This window comes from Dermochelys coriacea, chromosome 6, assembly GCF_009764565.3.
Source record: "Dermochelys coriacea isolate rDerCor1 chromosome 6, rDerCor1.pri.v4, whole genome shotgun sequence".
In the NCBI taxonomy this organism is placed as follows: domain Eukaryota; kingdom Metazoa; phylum Chordata; order Testudines; family Dermochelyidae; genus Dermochelys; species Dermochelys coriacea.
Genome location: NC_050073.1, coordinates 16760895 through 16769146, shown reverse-complemented (window position 1 = coordinate 16769146; position 8252 = coordinate 16760895).

Sequence of the window (8252 nt, the reverse complement as noted above, 5' to 3'; positions counted from 1 at the left end):
CTGCTGTGTTCTATGGTTTGGCTTCACAGAAGCTTGGTTTTTCCTTCTCCTTATTGTCCTCCTCTAGTACCCCCTTTATACTGCCATGAAACTTTCTTCACTGTAGAGGGGTGACTACACCATTGCTTCCTTTATGGCCCATCACAGCCAGTCCTTGTGTCAGCCATTGGCAATCCCTAACGAACAAGGTGCTTCCAGACTGTGGAAGCAGAGAGTCTTGAGTAAAGGAATCAACTCTTTGGGCCAGATTCTCAGCTGCTGTAACCCCACTCCCAGGGCAGCGCAGTACTTCTCATGAGGACCGCAGAGGGGGGCTTAATAGTCGACTCGGAGCAGGTTCGGGGGAGGCTTAGCAGTCATCCCTCCCGGGCAGTAAAGGGGGGGAGGCTTAGCAGTCATCCCTCCAGGAAGTGCAGGGCAGGGGGAAGCTTAGCTGTCATCCCCCGGGAGGTCTGGAGGGAGGCTTAGCTGTCGTCTCCTGGGCAGCCCAGGGGGATGCCTAGTAGTTATCCCTCGGAGAGTCGGGCTAGGGGCAAGTGGCCAGGGCCCCGACGGTTGGCCTAGGTCAGGCCAAAAATCGGATTGAGACCCCAGGGGAAAAAGGGCTGAAAAGTTTTCAAAGTCGCCACCTGGACACCAGGTTGACTCCAGGAAGCGGCCAGACATTTCTGTAAGTCCCCTCCAGGACAGCAGATCAACCCCAGGGTGACATCCAGCCCAGAAAGCAAACCGGCCACCAGGTCAACCCAATACATGCAATAGGTTGACCTGGTGGCCAGAAAGTTATGCATCATGGGCAAGACATTGGCGGAGCAGGACTTCTGGTTTATTCCACTTGTTCAGCTTCCTATGGTATCAGGGTTTCATCAAGATAAGTCTGTTTTTCTAGAGACCTGACAGCAATACACAACCAAACCCATTCCTGATTTATAAACTTGGGGCAAATTCTACTTTCACTAACACTACTGGCTTCAGTGGGGCTACTCCAATTGACACCAGTGTAGCCGAAAGCACAACTCCGTTTTAAGATGCTCATTGTCATCAAAAGGCAGAACAGAATCTTACATGTATTGATAAGATGGGGTGCAAATTTGGGGCAAAATCCAACTTATTTACATCCATGCAGCCCCACTGACATCAGGCAGACTAGCTGTCTTCTGGACTTTGTTTTCATCTATCTCCTCTGCTCTCTATTAATATCCCTTGGTGCTACTGTACTTTGGCTGCTGAATCTTTGTGCTTGAATGACCACACCTGGGTTTCCATGGAGCAGCTGTCTTGCAGAGGGTGGGAGTTAGACAAGGAAGTCTCTGTGGCTTAGAATACATACACAGTTTATCAGATAATGGAGGAAGCCAAGCATTAGTCCCATCTGCATAGAAAGATCTCAGGCTGTAAAAGCATAAAGCTTCCATTGACATCACAAAAATTTCTCAATAGCAAATTGCTGAGCCTGTCATCTTGAATCAACACGATATATGAGGGTATGGAATGGGCAGCTCTCTCAAGGGCAGTATCATCCCAGATGACAGATTGTTTATTGCTCAAGTTGCCCCAGTGTTCCCCCTTCACCTTATCCTGCCTCTGCTCTGACTCACTCCTGGTCCTAGTCTTCTTGACCTTGTGCAGCTACTGGCCCAGAATAACCCTGGGCCAGGAAAAGTGGATGCAATATAATTACCATTCTGATTTAGTAGCATTTGAAACCACCTTTGCGCAGGGGGAGGGGGAGGACAATTGACAACACACGGTGCAGGGTAAGGGAGACTCTCTATTCCACTTCCCCTAAAAAAACCACCCCAACGAGTAATCCTTGTGGCACCTTAGAGACTAACAAATTTATTTGGGCATAAGCTTTTGTGGGCTAGAACCCACTTCATCAGATGCATGGAGGGGAAAATACAGTAGGCAGGTATAAATGCAGAGCACATGAAAAGATACATCCCCTAGTGCACCAACCTCTCCACCATCACTGGACTTCTGGCTCTGCCACAGTCGCCTAGGAGCAGACCTTCAGCTAGTGTAAGTCAGCCTACCTTCTGCGCAGAAGTCAGTGGAGCTAACCTGGTTTACACCTGTGCTTTGAGATGGAGAAGGCCCTGCTAGATCATCTAGTTCAGGGCCAGACTGGGCTCGGTCTAATTTATAGTCTTCAGCGCTTTGCCCAGACTAGCTTCACTCAAACAAGGGGACTTCCCCCACATCCCATGGGAAAATATGCCTTGTAAGAATAGAGAGCGGATTACAATAAATGTACTCAGTGTTGATGCTATATAGAACGTGTTCCCAGCACATCTCTGATAGACTGGTGGTGGCGACAGGGAAGACGAGGAAGAGTCATTAGCCGTGCCAGGCAAACAGTATTTTTTGTAAGTTGTATGTATGGAGTGAAAGGCAGGAAGGTGGGCGGGTGGTTACAAGGGAGCACGGAAAGGAACAAGGAAAATACTTGCCCTGGGGAGGGAAAAAAGAGAGGAAAGGTGGGGGTAGGAAAGGCCCAAGACTTTCACCATACTGTTTTCTCTTTGTGGTGCTGCTCAGCCTACATCAGAACCCTGCTAATTTTAGGCACAGATCAGTCATGCTGGCTCCAATGAGCTACTTCTCCCTTAGATAACCTATAAAGAGCTTTGAGCGGCTTTCATGTGGCATAATGACTTGAAAAGTTTCTGACTGACGACAGGTGGCAAAGAACCCAACTGCAAGATTCCTGATCCCTTTTATTAACCATGAAACAACAGATCAGAGAGACAAGTTTATCAAGAAGGTAGAGTTCCAATACAGGCAGGAGTCCATCCCAATGCATTCAAATGTTCACACTGATGGTGCCAAGAATCACATGTTGCCCTTGCACAAAGGTACATTGACTTCAGTGGAAGCTCACAGAATTTGATCCTAAGTGTATTACACGTTTCATCAAACAACATTAACAACAATTTAATCCTCCAAACACTTATGCACTTGAGAAACACTACTTGCACAAATAATCCCCATTTAAATCAATGGGACTCCTCCCATGGGTGAATTTACTCACATGCATGTAGGATTTGCAGGATCAGGGCCTAAGTCAGCAGGTATCCTCCGTGAACATTAAAAAAGCAACATTGTTTTAAATTCATCATGGCTGCCAGGACCGCATGTCTGAGCTGTAGCAGCAGGTGAATGTGGAGCATCCATTCATTCTAAAATGTAGCAGGTAAGTCAGATCACGCTGGAAGAGATTTCCCCCCTCAGATATACTCAGTAGAACAATCACCTTTTCAAATGTTGTTTTCTCTTTAAAATCTTTTCCTACCAAGATCCACATGCAGGCAGCTACTATTTCTCTCCCCATCTTCCCCCCCAACACACATACCATTTTTTTGCCTCTGGAATATTCAGATGGAGAGGCCCTTATGATCTCCAACTATAAAAGTGTTTCCCCATAGACTATTTCCATTCTCAAGTCTCCTTCCTTGCTCCCTGTTGTCCCCCATCTCTCACCCACTGGTACGCTGGGGTGCGACACACACCGGGGTGCAATCCAGACCAGCAAGGGGCTGTGTCACTCCTGCCCTGCAACCTAGGGTGCCTTACAATGCCCTTGCTGTAGTAGCTCCCACCAGGGTCACTCACAAACAGCCTTCTGCAAGCCACACCCTGAGTGTCTGTGTGCAACTGCAACCTGCTAGCCACACTTGGATTACACTCTGGCTTTTACCAACCTGGGTTACTTCTGCCTGGTGACCCCAACACACATCCAGTCCTGTATTTCTCCTCCCCCCCCCTCACAATGTATGTTCTGTACTGTCCAGTCCTTTCCTGGACAGACCAGAGATATTAGGCCTGTTGTCCCTTTAGGGGAACAATACACAACAAAAACTTGCCACCTTAAATGGAGTTACCCAGCCCAGACAATTTAACTTAAACACACTGGATTAGTTTCAATTAAAGATTAACACAAATTTAACTGTAATGAGATAGATTTTAAGTGAGTACAAGTAACAATGTATAAAAGTGCTAACAAGAAAAAATAAATATAAGACTTCCTAGTGCCTAGCTTAACAAACTATACATGATTCAAAGTAAAGTTCTTACCATAACCTTCTAACAGCATTACTGACCAAACTTTCAGGTCAGGAGCCCACCCCCCAAAGTCCAGCAGCTGTTTCTTTTGTCTTCTTGGGTACAAAGAGGCAGAGATACACCTTGAGGGTGTTTGCCCCCTCACAAAATTCAATTTACCTATTGAAGTCCTGAGAAGTTGAGCCGGCGCAAGCTAAAATTCTATTTAGCTGAGCAGAAGGAGACATGGAATCTGGTGGGGAGGCGGGGGTTGCTAAGTGGTTTGCTAAAATGCAGATCTGTTTGTTCCTACTCCCTTTCCTTGCCAAAAGAATTGCCATTTAATAGGTGATGGCTCATCACCACTGATGATGCCTGGCCAGGCATCAGCTTGTCCTTAGTCTTTGAGAAACAGGTTGTTTTTACCCACTTCCCAGACCCATCTGGGAAACACACTTCAGTCATGATTTCATCTTATGTTCATAACTGTACATATAATATTGTCACGAACACTATGATATCATTGACCAGTGAAAAGGAAAAAAAAGAGTACTTGTGGCACCTTAGAGACTAACACATTTATTTGAGCATAAGCTTTTGTGAGCTACAGCTCACTTCATCAGATGCATTCAGTGGAAAATACAGTGGGGAGATTTATATACACACACACACAGAGAACATGAAACAATGGGTGTTACCATTCACACTGTAATGAGAGTGATCACTTAAGGTGACAGAGTAGCAGCTATGTTAGTCTGTATTCGCAAAAAGAAAAGGAGTACTTGTGGCACCTTAGAGACTAACAAATTTATTAGAGCATAAGCTTTCGTGAGCTACAGCTCACTTCATCGGATGCATTTGGTGGTTCCACCAAATGCATCCGATGAAGTGAGCTGTAGCTCACGAAAGCTTATGCTCTAATAAATTTGTTAGTCTCTAAGGTGCCACAAGTACTCCTTTTCTTTTCACTTAAGGTGAGCTATTACCAGCGGGGGGGGGGGGAGAAAACCTTTTGAAGTGATAATCAAGGTGGGCCATTTCCAGCAGTTGACAAGAATGTCTGAGGAATAGTGGGGGAGGGGGGAATAAACATGGGGAAATAGTTTTACTTTGTGTAATGACCCATCCACTCCCAAATCTTTATTCAAGCCTAAGTTAATTATATCCAGTTTGCAAATTAATTCCAATTCAGCAGTCTCTTGTCGGAGTCTGTTTTTGAAGTTTTTTTGTTGAAGAATTGCCACTTTTAGTTCTTTATCGAGTGACCAAAGAGATTGAAGTGTTCTCCAACTGGTTTTTGAATGTTATAATTCTTGACATCTAATTTGTGTCCATTTATTCTTTTATGTAGAGACTGCCCAGTTTAACCAATGTACATGGCAGAGGGGCATTGCTGGCTCATGATGGCATATATCACATTGGTAGATGTGCAGGTGAACGAGCCTCTGATAGTGTGGCTGATGTGATTAGGCCCTATGATGGTGTCCCCTGAATAGATATGTGGACACAGTTGGCAACGGGCTTTGTTGCAAGGATAGGTTCCTAGGTTAGTGGTTCTGTTGTGTGGTTGCTGGTGAGTATTTTCTTCAGGTTGGGGAGCTTTCTATAAGAAAGGACTCGCCCGTCTCCCAAGATTTTCAGGATAGGTTGTAGATCCATGATGATGTGTTGGAGAGGTTTTAGTTGGGGGCTGAAGGTGATGGCTAGTGGCGTTCTGTTATTTTCTTTGTTGGGCCTATCCTGTAGTAGGTGACTTCTGGGTACTCTTCTGGCTCTGTCAATCTGTTTCTTCACTTCAGCAGGTGGGTATTGTAGTTGTAAGAATGCTGGATAGAGATCTTGTAGGTGTTTGTCTCTATCTGAGGGGTTGGAGCAAATGCGGATGTATCGTAGAGCTTGGCTGTAGACAATGGATCGTGTGGTGTGGTCTGGATGAAAGCTGGAGGCATGTAGGTAGGAATAGCGGTCAGTAGGTTTCTGGTATAGTGTGGTGTTTATGTGACCATCGCTTATTAGTACCCTAATGTCCAGGAAGTGGATCTCTTGTGTAGACTGGTCCAGGCTGAGGTTGATGGTGGGATGGAAATTGTTGAAATCATGGTGGAATTCCTCAAGGGCTTCTTTTCCAGGGTCCAGATGATGATGATGTCATCAATGTAGCACAAGTAGAGTAGGGGCATTAGGGGACGAGAGCTGAGGAAGCGTTGTTCTAAGTCGGCCATAAAAATATTGGCATACTGTGGGGCAATGCAGGTACCCATAGCAGTGCTGCTGATTTGAAGATATACATTGTCCCCAAATGTGAAATAGTTATGGGTGAGGACAAAGTCAAAGTTCAGCCACCAGGTTTGCTGTGACATTATCAGGGATACTGTTCCTTGTGGCTTGTAGTCCATCTTTGTGTGGAATGTTGGTGTAGAGGGCTTCTACATCCATAGTGACCAGGATGGGGTTTTCAGGAAGATCACCGATGGATTGTAGTTTCCTCAGGAAGTCAGAGGTGTCCCGAAGATAGCTGGGAGTTGTTTTTTTATGAGAATATCCAGTTTTTAGAGCTCATTGTTGACCAGTGAATTAGTTTTTAAATGATCTCACATGGAATATTTTGTACAAAGATTATTACAGTAGTGTGTAAGGTGTGTATACAGAGGCATATTCTGTCACAGGATGAAATTTCTCAATAGTATATTTGGGGAATTTTCTAGCAGTATTTAAATGGAAATACAGCTGGATTTCCCCATCACCACCACTCTAAGAATGCTGTAAGTTCCTTAAAGCAATAGTTACAGTATTTTAGACAAAAAGAAAAGGAGTACTTGTGGCACCTTAGAGACTAACAAATTTATTAGAGCATAAGCTTTCGTGAGCTACAGCTCACTTCATCGGATGCATTTGGTGGAAAAAACAGAGGAGAGATTTATATACACACACACAGAGAACATGAACTGTAGTGTGTATGATAAACCCATTGTTTCACGGCTGCTACTCTGAAACCAGTATTTTAGACAGAAGTAGCAAAGCAAAAAAAAGGAGGAGGTTTACCACTATAGGAGGTTTTGGTGTTCAGTCCACAATACCCATAACTAAAACCTAAATATTTGTGGAGAGGGTTGAGGTATTTGGAGGCTCAAATAAAGAAAAAGGAGAGGAATGGAAACTGAAAGAAGTTAACTTTCAGGAAGTACTCTTGCTGTTCCCATGATTATTTGTGTGCTAAAGAAGTTTCACTGAATATTTGGTATTTGTGTAAGTAAATACTGAATGCAAATGTGAGTTCTCACCAGAGACCTGATTTTTAAGAGTTACGCTCAGCCAGCCAGAGAACAGAAACAATACCATATGACTTGTGTCCAATCAACACCAGCCCATCTGCTCAAATATCAAACACAGGCCAGGAATTTAAAAGATGCGTGCCTAAAGTCAGGCTTCCAAAACTGTTTATAGGCACCTAAATAAACTGATCAATATTCAAAAGCATTGAATAGTCAGCAGCTCCCATTTTACTTAGGTGACTAAATATGGATTTAGGAGCCTAACTTTAGGCAGCTTTAAAAATACATATCAATGAACAATTTGTGAACTTACAAACTAAACATTTCCTTGCAACAGGTATTTGCATTTCAGAAAAATCATAGGGCTGCTCCCGGAGAATTTGTGAACAGAAGAGTCCAGATAAATTTGCTAAGAATTATTATTTGCCTATGTCTATCCAAAACAATTGTGCATACACTTACTGCCCCCTTATGGTTGCAGGGATACTGGTCACTGCCATAACAGCATTGTTTTGCAAATGATCAGCTCATTCTTTCCAATGAAAGACACTTTGCTCACAACTATGAGGAGAGTAGCAGGAACTTCCCCAGGAAAGACAAAATCTGCACACAGGAAAAATGTGATTGATTAAAGCAAATGATACACAATAGAAAATAGCCCATGATATTTTCTCATAAATCACTTGGCTCCACAGAGTGATCTTGAGCCACATTGTGGCATTAAATGCCTATTTGATGGGTTTGAAAGCTATATGCATTGATTAGAAGCAGCATATACCCCCTGATATTCATACATATGAATGCACAAACCTGATCACAATACTAAAGCATCTGGAAACACCCAAACAGAAAATTAAAACATGGTTAGAAAAAATGGTTTGAATGTTTGGTAAGAGGTACGAAGAGCTGGAAAGCAAAACATGGAAAACACTAAGT